Source organism: Macrobrachium rosenbergii, chromosome 4 (assembly GCF_040412425.1).
Source record: "Macrobrachium rosenbergii isolate ZJJX-2024 chromosome 4, ASM4041242v1, whole genome shotgun sequence".
Classification (NCBI taxonomy): Eukaryota; Metazoa; Arthropoda; class Malacostraca; order Decapoda; family Palaemonidae; genus Macrobrachium; species Macrobrachium rosenbergii.
The window spans coordinates 52,442,139-52,454,756 of NC_089744.1; positions in this window are offsets into that span (position 1 = coordinate 52,442,139).

Sequence of the window (12,618 nt, forward strand, 5' to 3'; positions counted from 1 at the left end):
CAGAGGCATACCTACGTGCGTAATGTAACTGGCATGTGTAAACAACAGCAAATACAGAAGGCAGATTGAGTACCTTCGCTCGAATGATTCGTAATAACACATGAACCTGTTACTAAAGCAATAGCAGAAGCAATAGTGGTATTTTTTCTGTTCTTAATTGCTTTAATTATATCAGGTCATTTCAAATAATGTATTTTCCTGGTAGACGCCTATCCGATATAAATGGCAGTATCAAATGCAAAATTCAGACACAAAACTAAGCCAAAAAAAAAAAAACAACTTCCACTATGAACAACCTTTTTTGTATACAGTCGTCAACGTCGCTTTGACAAAATCAATGTTTAATCACAAAAAAAACAACAAATACCATTTATATTTAGACACTTGACTATTTCATTTATATATATATATATATATATATATATATATATATATATATATATATATATATATATATATATATATATATACACACACACACAGTATATATATGTGTGTGTGTGTAAAAAAATTATTAATCTCAACTCACTTTCAAACAAGAAAATGCCACAGGAATTGAGCCAACCCTTAAAAGAAATCCGTCATCGCCACCCACATCACATAAACTCTGAAAATGTCAAAGGCCACAAAGGCGACGGCATACAAAACTTCTTCATATGATTTGTTGTCGTTTGTTTGTTTTATTGAGAGAGAGAGAGAGAGAGAGAGAGAGAGAGAGAGAGAGAGAGAGAGAGAGAGTCCTCTTTCTTTCAGATGAAACCTTCCTAAGAAGAGACAGACTATGCAACTTTTATAGCGAGATGGAGTTCCACTCGAGTGTTTGTTCGTGAGGTGTGTATGGAACAAGAAGAGACGGGGACTGAGGAAGGGGAGTGAGGAGTCAATAATGATCCTACAAGAAGCATAGAGCTGTGGAAGTGGTCAGGTATTATGCCCGTAGTGCGTTCTCTTTACATCTATCTGCGGTCGCAGAGAGAGAGAGAGAGAGAGAGAGAGAGAGAGAGAGAGAGAGAGAGAGAGAGAATACTCGGAATCCGTCTAATGACAGTTTATGTTTACTTCCCTTGGAGTTCCTTCGGCGTGGACTACAAGAAACCTTCCCTGTCACAGCGGTTTTTTTTACAAAACTTACAATGGCTTTTTAATATTAAAAAATGATAATCACTGACTTCAAAAACCATAAAAAACGCAACGAAATTATGGACATAGTGAAAACCGGACGACAGAACTACTTGTCATCAGCAGTCAAGAACTGCAAACCTTCACTGCACGACAAGAGGGACGGTTGAAAAGTACCTTAAAAATTTTAAATTAGTTAAATGGCAATCGATAAAGCACATATGTTCCCAAGGCTAAATATCTTTCTCACGCAAAACGCAAATCTTTACCAGGATAATTAATACTCTAAAAGAACGCCACATGTTGAAACCCGCTTAACCACCAATCCCCCCCCTCTCCCACAACAATGATGATGATGAGAATATGTTTTTTTTTTTTCTTACTGTATTTTATCCTTATCTATTAACATAATTTCACTTTGAATATGAATTCGCGTCAAGATCACGGGAAATACTTAATGGACCTGTTCCTTCCACTGCAGATTATTACTGTTTCCAAGTTAGCCTTGAGCAAGCCAGGATGCCGCTTCTCATCCTATTTGCATCTTGAGTCCTTTCCTTGACTCCATTTCCTAAAGACGTCCTGAAAATACATGCGCGGATTTTAAGCTTAAGAAAACAGTGGAGGAGCACAAACTATCAAGCTTAGTGACAACAAGCAACTCCGACGGTACAACTAAAGTACAGCTTAACGGTCGAAAATATTACGAAGTGTACATGAAATCTGGCAAATGCGCAATATTGGAAAGTTTGTTCATGTGTAGAGAATGGAGCACCGTAGACTGCTGGAAACACTGCATGGCTAGAAAATAATGGAAGTAAGGAAGAGCGGGAAAAAAAAGGATAGATAGGGTGGTAGACGTACAGGAAAGGTATTAATTATCAGGGAGGAATTTAATTGAAGTGTGACAGCCTCGTGAGAGGCTAGTTTACTGAGCAGCCCTTCCTATCCTGTGAGAGGCGTAGCATCAGTAAACGATACATGTACAGAGAGCCCAATAGGATTAGTCACATAGTAGAAAAACTCCTGTCATCAGTATTGGACTTTAACATCAAAGTTTAATATGAGCTACACCAATACATATTGATTAAATACTCATTCACATGAAAAAGAAGGATAACCCTTTCAAATAATACACATATCTGAATTTTAATAATAGTAATAGAAAAAATAATAACACACACCTGATGAAAATGGCTTTAAGGTAGGTGGTAGTAATGATAATAACAGTAATAGCGGAAATGAACACCCACATCTAAACCTGATTGATAATATTAATAGTAATACACATACACATGGCCAAGAAGGCGAGCGACTGCTGGATAGAAATGAATGGCCCTGCTGATGAGCCCTGTAAAACTGTATGAATCAACTATTACTTCGAAAGTTTTCTGCACAGTAGGTTCATCTCAGATTTAGGAACTGAAGGATGAATACAACAGTGGTTACTCTCTCTCTCTCTCTCTCTCTCTCTCTCTATATATATATATATATATATATATATATATATATATATATATATATATATATATATATATAATGTAATACATATATATATATATATATATATATATATATATATATAATGTAATACACACACGCGCGCGCGAAAATATGAAAGAGATAAAAAAAAGCATGTTTAAACAGACACAACGACAGCACAGCAGAAGGGCATATTTATATTTACTCACATATTTCAAATGGCCAAAATTAAAATTTCAATTTGGATCGGATAATATTAATATTCAGTTTTAGTGAGACTCAAGTCCAGTTTCATAACGAAAAGAATCAGTAAGATTCTAGCAATGACAGACGACTGTCCAAACATTACAAGTTGTTCTTGACAATTACGGCCTTTGGATGACAACATGCAATGATTTATGCGACTGACTTATTTAGAAGTCTAATTTGTACTCGAAAGCTTACCGCAGGAGTTATTTACACACCGGCACAACCAACAACAAAAGACAACCGTAATAGAGAAGAAAGTAGCCAATCTTATTTTCGTTCATCTGCGATCGATTCATCGCTTCTAAAAGTCTTTAAATCGTGATCATGTCTTTTTCCAACTCTGTTTTAAGTGAAAAACTTGATTAAGAAATTTCTCTGAACAATATGACACTATACGTGAAAAGTCGGTTCATAACACAAAGCTCGTCCAAACAAATGAAAGCTGAGCGAAAACAAAAATTAAATTGACTTCTCAAAACGGCACACAGTTCTCTTCATGATAATTATAAATAGAATTTTATGTAAATCTAAGTGTACCTTAAAAAAAGACACCTGTAACGCATTCACACGGTATCAGATAAAAGGCAGTAAATTTGAGAAAATTACTTAAATGACTAATATACATAACATATATATATAGATACACACACACACACACACACACATATATATATATATATATATACACATATACACATACATATATGTATATACATATATATATATACATACACATATATATACATATGTTCACATAATCATTACCATAACACCGTGCCATAAACATAAAGAACACTTATTTCATATACCTATACTTCAGCTTGATTACTGCAACCAGTCTGAACACAGAAAAGATAACAAAAACACAACAGTTACAATAGGAAATTTATTATATAAAAATACATCACTGATCACAACCAATTTCTTTCAAGAAAAATTCAGTATGTCGTACAGTATATATATATTATATATATATATATATATATATATATATATATATATATATATATATATATATATATATATATATATATATATATATATATATATATATATATATATATATATATACATACATATATACATACATATATACATATATATATATATATATATATATAATATATAACTGAATCACGAAAATACGGAACTTGGTGAATATATAAATAATTAAATTAAAGTGAAACAACGGAGTGGTGCTAGGCCTTTCGACTTACTGTCCTTTACTTAGACTCAGTAAAGGACAGTAAGTCGAAAGGCCTAGCACCACTTCGTTGTTTCACTCTTCCTTAAATGGCATTTGCCTTCGTATTTATGTGTATATATATATGAATACATACATATTTATATATATATATATATATATATATATATATATATATATATATATATATATATATATATATATATATATATATATATCTTAAAAACCTGGGTGGGAAAATAAATGAAAAGACCTTTAACATATAACTCATTTTATTAACTGAGGAGTTCTTTACATCACCTTGCATTTATTCATAGTTTTCCTCTACATGCACAAGGGTCTATGAGAAAGTTTTTCTTTGGCTGGATTACAACACTGTAAACCAATACATGACTATCATCAAATACCATTTACCATACGTCAAGAGGAAAAGAAGATCGGAAATATAAATGCATAACTGGTGGCTACTGATCAAAAGGGCAAGCGTACAGATACAAAACCAGCAAACAGGTTACTACTGAAGGCGCAGGTGGCTCACGTCACAACTATCAAACGAGAGCTGCACCCTGATTGCGTCCTGTTATTTGGCTCTCGTAATTTCAATCAATCGTTCTTTGAAAGAACACCTTAAAAATAAAATGGACAGCGAACAAAAATCTATATAACAAATATTTTAGAAGCAAATGGAATATAAAAAAAACCTCGCGATCTTTTCTCGCCCACCTAGATTTGCCCTTATTAAAAATATCTACAAATTTTCTATCATAAGATCACCCATATTCATATACACACACCCGTTGCGCTAAACTTCATCTCCATCCTCCCCCCACCATTCAACCTCGCATATATACACAAACATTATTTATATACATACATTCATGCATGTATGTACATATATATATATATATATGAGTGTATATATATATATATATATATATATATATATATATATATATATATATATATATATATGTGTGTATATTATACACACACATACATATATAATATATATATATATATATAATATATATATATATATATATATATATATATATATATATATATATATATATATATATATATATAATGCAAACAAACTGACTCCCTGCAGAGAAATTACGTGCCCCTTTAACCGGACACCTACAGATTGTAAACATGATAACGGCCTGCCAAACACGTCATGTTTAAGCATCATGGTCAGCATTAAATCACAAAATCCATGATAATGATTCGGTGAAGTTATGGTACGTTTTGCCTCTAATTCAACTTTTTTTTTTATTTCCTACACATATACACATATATCCCTTTAAGAGTGAAGGGTCATCAAAACTTTAAAATTGTACCTCAGGTTCAGAAATAAAGATAATAAAGACAATGGAGGTCAATAGCAATAACAGAAAAATAAGATTGAGCTAAAAGATTTAAGGAAATCATATCAGTCCTACAGGCTTTTCCAGGAGCAAGAGTCCGTGAAATCACAAGATAAAAAAAAATAAAAAAAAAAACCAAACCAGAAACTTGAATATTTTATACAAGTAAGCAATCACTTGTTTTTCTTGTTGATTACCTGTTTTTCTATGCTGCTCTCCCTAGTATGACTATTCATAAAAGGACAACTTGTTAAAACACACACTTATCAACATAACACCACAAAAGTCAAGATTTACTCACTCGAAGACAAGAAAAGACAATAAAAAACAAGAAGCAAAATAGTGGAAGGCTAGATAATCAGATATAAAAAATTATGACCTTATCACAAGTATAGCAAGCAAATTCGGCTGTACAGTGCTTACGATAACAATGATCATTTTATACACCACTACCGCTCTTATCGAGTATTGGAGGAGCATGAATGAAGCGAGAGAGAGAGAGAGAGAGAGAGAGAGAGAGAGAGAGAGAGAGAGAGAGAGAGAGAGAGAGAGAGAGAGAGAGAGAGAATGTCAGTTACAAAAATAATGATGTGGTGATCTTATTCCATTATACCAAGAGAAAATAGTTTTCATATCACTAATATGAAGTCATTAATACTTTAAAAATAACAAACATCAATCATATCATATGGGCATACATAAGCAAATACGCTAACTGTAATAACCTGATTTTCATTTATGTAATCCTGAAAATGCCAAAGGATTGAGAGAGAGAGAGAGAGAGAGAGAGAGAGAGAGAGAGAGAGAGAGAGAGAGAGAGACCTAGCTTCTCCAAGAACAGAATGAGAAGGGGTCACAGAACCTGAAGAAAGGTATTTGCTTTACATGTGAAAGCAGTCAGATTGAACAGTCTTATAAAGTCAGGAGACCAATAAACCAAAAGCACATATGGATCTTGAATGAATGAAGATTGCCTTGGCCAGGAAATATCGAAGAATGGGGTTACCACCTCGTGCATAGTAATTTAGTTCAGCTGCAGTTACCTCCCAAGGTTTAATTTATCTCTCTCTTTCTCTCTCTCACTCTTTCCCCTTAATATGCATACTATATACTAATGCACAAAAACACCTAGAAGTTATTCAATCCACAGTTACTGCAGCTCCAAAATCTAAAGTATTCATTAACATTCGTGATACGATCACTGATTTGCAACTGCAAAATGTATATTAATTAACACCCTTGCCCTCCATTGCTCCCATTCTGTTATTTATCTGTTAATTGTTACAAAAAATAAATGCATCCGTTTACGTGTATCCAGCACAAATGTACAACAACAGATTATAAACACACACACACACACACACACACACACACACACATATATATATATATATATATATATATATATATATATATATATATATATATATATATATATATATATATATATATATATATATATATATATATATATATATATATATATATATATATGCATGCATGCAGGCAAAGAGAAAGCTGATGAGGGAAAATCACGAGGAAGCGAGCGAGGCATTGCAAGGCTCGTGAAACTGAGGGCGAGGTTGCCTGCCTCCCAACTGCATGTCGTCGTAGTCGGCGGCGGCGGCCGGGAGGGAAGGCTCAATATAGCGGTTCAGTCAGCGCGCGAGTGTGTGCACATGTGTGCAAAAGTAACCTTAAATACACCGATATCGTCACTCGGGAGTCCCCTGCCAAGCAAAACTATTGTTAGCCGCGATGACCACCGACACAAACGAACAAACACACAACTGAAGGCCGTATCCAACTAACATTCTGTACTCTCTCCCCCCTTTCTCTCTCTTCCCCACCAAGCTTACCCAACTCAACTCCCCCCCAACCCACCCCCCGGCAAGGGTCGACACGCTAATGCTGTTACTTCGAGAAAGTGTCCCATTTGCGTTCAGGGGGAGCCAACACCGATTCCTTTTCTTCGAGGTTAACGAAAAGCGAACATGCAATGGGAACTTTTTTTTTCATGACCCTTCGACGTTTCTGTCTCAAGTCATGACTGACACGCAGGCATAATCAAGAACTATACACGAGCAATGACAGTTGTCAGGAGAATAAGAAAGAGAATGTGTTTTCTTGTACCGACACGTAATTTATTTTTGTATGACTACCTAACTAAAGTCTCATATGAGCCAAAGCAATCCAATCTGCCAAGACCTCTCAAATGAGAGTGAAAAATAACTGAAGCTAAGATGATTAAAAAATTTAAAAACAGAATGATAAAAAATTTAAAAACAGAAGAAAAGTAAAAATAACACAATAATTCTGAGGCAATCACAGCCTTATGAATCTTCTCGGAAAGAAATATTTGTGTCAATTAAACGGAGTGGACTTTTTGGTGAGAAAGAATTCTTTCCCTGGCACGATGCCTCGCGGGACTTTTTCCGTCGCCAAGGAGGTGAATGTAATCTCGGCCACCCCAGGACACCTGTTGTTTAAGGAAGCACCAGCAGCAGTGGGGCGTTTAAAACTGGCCCCCTCCCACCCAAACCCTTGAAAACTGGCCCCTATCGACACTTACACAAATGGGAAAAAGCGCTTACCTATAAAACGCCGTTTTATAGGTAGCAAAATAAAACAAACCAAAAATAGTGAGTAAACACTAAAACTGTTTGACTGCAACTGACAGTGCCACACCCTTTAGACACATTGCATGCAAGCATTTACGTGTACTGAATATGCGATAGTACAAATCTTCTCTAAATAGGTACCATCGTTATTAGCACATTTAAGATTCCAATAGTAACCTTGAACGATTTAAGACAAAAATTCTATTCCTAAAACGACTAGTTGTAAAAAACAATATATAACAAGAACTGGCCGCAACAACGCTTCTTTAATCTGCATGTGATCGCTAGACTTTCTTTGCAACGAACAAGAATTCTAGATCTTTTAAGAAAATAGTTGAGAGAGAGAGAGAGAGAGAGAGAGAGAGAGAGAGAGAGAGAGAGAGAGAGAGAGAGAGAGAGAGTATAAAAAACTTTCTCATACCATGTGCTTTTATTCAGTGGTATTCTAAGCAAAGCTGCTCAGAAACAAGCTAATCTAGACTTTCTCTAAAGCGAAGAAAAATTTTAAAACGTACGAAAACAGTTAACGATAACTTTACCGTTACACTGAATAATATTTGACATGAAAAACTCTTGAAATATTTTACTGTAACAAGACAAATATTGCGTATTTACGCTTAGCAATGACCAAATGACACAGAAGTACCAAACAACCACATATTTGTTGGGCATATCGTCAGTAGAATTCCTTTTTCATCATAATGAATAATATAATTCTTAATCAAAAAAGGACTGTACAAGACCAGATACAATAATAATAATCTTAACATCCACACTGACTGCTCAGTAAGATAAGTTGAGAGATGGCAGCATTATTCCAGATCCCATTCTAAACCTGCACTGTACATTAAGATGTGATAAAAAATTGGAACGATAAGACTCCTCTCAAAACTTAAAAGGTCAAGAGTTACTGCATCGAAATGTAAGATGTCAAAACTGTCAAGCCATTATACAGTAATACAGGCACTGAGGAGGTAGTAATCTGCAGGCGTGGAAGCACTGTTTAGTAAAGAGAATTGTGAACGCTTTGGAAGTTTTCCGTTTACCACAAAACTTGAGGTGGCTGTGTCTTCGTTTCTTAGTTTGCAATATTTCTCTGGTTATTGCTTTGAAATGACAACTAATTGATTCTGAGATAAATAGATATGTGTAAAAATAATAGGATGCAAGTTTTCAGACCTCATTCTGAAATTGCCAGAAATGCTGGTATCGACAGCTATGGGCAGAATGTTGGCATACAGATCCGGCAATGCCAGTAACTTGTTGCTACTGGAGGTATCGTGTTCAAAGTAGTATATTTTAGTTTTCTGAAAAGAAAACTATTGTGCCAGCTTTGTCTGTCCGTCCGCACTTTTTTTCTGTCCGCCCTCATATCTTAAAAACTACTGGGGCTACAGGGCTGTAAATTAGTATGTTGATCATCCTTCCTCCAATCATTAAACATACCAAATTGCATACCTCTAGCCTCAGTAGTTTTATTTTATTTAAGGTTGAAGTTAGCCATAATCGTGCGCCTGGCAACGATATAGGTCAGGCCGCCACCGGGTCGTGGTTAAAGTTTCATGGGCCGCGGCTCATACAGCATTATAACGAGACCACCGAAAGATAGATCTATTTTCGGTGGCCTTGATTATATGATGTACAAAAAACTCGATTGCGCCAAAGAAACTTCGGTGCATTTTTTACTTGTTTAGTGTTGGGGCTGATTAGACACTAATAAAGACAAGGTCAGTGTGGCTGACACACTGAGCGGAGATCTTCTGTTATGCACATCTACCTTTGTGCCAAATTTGACTAAAATCCCTTCAGTTATGTAGGAGTTGACGTGCACGGTGAATACGACAGACAGACAGATGGACCAATGGACAAATGGACGAAAAAAAGAATAGTCTCTTTGACTCTGACAGTACGAGGCTAATGATCTGTCAGTTCTCAAGGGTTCATGAAATTCAGCTTGCATATCTACATTTTCCATCTTGCAACATTGATAACTGCTAATTCCTTCAAATGCTGTCTTATAGAGCTAAAATTCTTGGAACTCTACTCGGTACCTACCATCTAAAACACAAAGCATCTCGGTCTTGTTTCTATTAAACTATATAAATTCCAAAAAACAAGGTTTATCTGGACACCTAAACGACGTTACCCACACTAACCTTGACATTTCTTCAATATTATAAGAAGGTCCTATAGGGTCAACATATCAACGCTTCTTACATCACATTTTTCACCCAGAAAGATAATTTTTCCAGTTTCTGTGGGTTCAGTTCCTAATCAGTTTAACATTACTAGTCTGCCCTCTTGATTCCACTAGTCACTCTCAAAGATTTGTTCGCTCACCTATCACTTTCTTTGACTTCAACGAAATCCTTCTAAGTCCCTCTTGTATTACCAAGTACCATACAATGATTTTACTCCATACAAATCATCATCCTTCTTTAGTAGAGAGGGAAAGTTTACACCCTGGCCGACATTTGTCTGATGAAAAGACGAACAGCATTTCTGACTATGAAAATTTTTAGGACCAATTTTCTTCCTATATATTTACGTAATACTTCTAAAACTAATTTTTCTAATACCCTTATGAAATAATACTTTTACATTTTTATCTATACTTCATATTTGAGAATTGAAATTTTGGATCTATTAGTATTTTTAGCTTACTGAAAGATAGTAATAAGCGTTAGAAGGCTCACACCATGGGCCAAATTACAGGTATTTCTAAGTGGCTGGGTGTGCACTGCTGGTAATCCAAATACCTATCTTTGGAGCAGTGGCATGAATGATGAAGTTTTCTACATACCATTTTTCTCGACGCTGTTAGATCTAAAGCTTTACACTTTACCAGTGCCCAATGTCTTGATTCTCTTGAAAGTTCCTGTAAGGTCACCACTCTTTGCTTACTTTATATATATCATTTTGCCAGCTGCTCTTCAAAGACTCTTAATTGTCAGCTGCTACATCTCCCTCGACCTCGTTGTAAAACTGACTGATTTGCATTTCCCAAGGCAGTGTGCAGAATACGTGAACTTAAGTCTACCAGTTTGATCAGTATTCCATAATTCACTTAAACGATGAAGGAGTTTATAAATCAATATTGTCCTACCTCTTTTTCGAGAATTAGGTCCATCTCTGTCTTTTCACTATACAAAAAAAAAAAAAAATATCCCTAAAATCGTGATTTGCAGGTAAAGTCTTTTTAGCATTTGAAGTTCGTATGCAAGATAGCCCTCAAGACAACTCACAGAGAACCATAATATTTTGTGATTTAAATGCATGGCAGTGACCACATACTGTCCAAGATTTATGGGCTTCGTGTTTACGAATGTTTAATATGCTTTCACCAAAAATTAGCACTCTGGATAGTTTGGTTACAAAGGTGAAACTTCTTGTCTTAAAGGGAATTACGGAAGAAGATTAGTGAAAGACTAATGCAGAGATAAAAATGAAAACGGAGTACCATAAATAAAGAATAAACAATACATCACACCGAGGAAGTCATCCATCACACAGACAGCCAACAGCATAACTGCTATCAGAAAATAATTGGGCGTAGGGGCCGAATCATCAGGTATTAAAGAAGACTAGACTATAAGTATTTAGAAAATGCTCTAGATAAATGCTCCAGACCTTGTATACGCAGGCTACATGTGCGGCAAATACTTCTTCGCAATGGTACTTGCTGTAATTTCAACATTTTCAAAATTGTTTTTAAACGGCAGCAAAGTTTTAATAAAACATAAATTGTAAATTATGATAATTAATACATTTCATCTCTCTCTCTCTCTACATACACAGACGTGTGTGTGTGTGTGTGTGTGTGTGTGTGTATATATATATATATATATATATATATATATATATATATATATATATATATATATATATATATATATATATATATATATATATATATATATATATATATATATATATATATATATATATGTGTGTGTGTGTATATATATATATATATATATATATATATATATGTGTATATGTGTGTGTGTGTGTGTGTGTGTGTGTGTAAGTATAACGTTCCTACAAACAGCTATATCTATCAGTTAAAATTGCAAAGACACTATTAAGTCACCGGACTGCTTTATATAATTCTGCTCTACATAATTCTTAGGTACAAATTCGAATTCAATGGGATGTTTTGAATAAAACAGGAATATCCTAAAAATAAGTGTCCAGCAGGTTTAAAATATGAAGTTCAAACTTTCTTTTTTGGTCTTATACTTCCAGTTTTTATATGATTTGCTAATGCGAGTCGCATTAGGCAATCGTGACATTTAGAAACTTAAATGAGAACCTAACAGGTAATAGGGGCTCACACAATGAGGGTTACAAACAAAAGTGATCACCAATATTCACTTAAAATATTGGTACGCTGGAGCAGTAGATCAGCTACCTAGCCTCGAAAACTGATTTATTGACACAGCCTAGGACTGTTTCTCATATATCCAGAGACTACAGTAAAAACAACTATTTCGTTTTAGAACTACCACCACGTGTCTGTATCAACGCACAGGCATGTTGGGTTAGGGTCCATAAATGAATTTATGGTGTG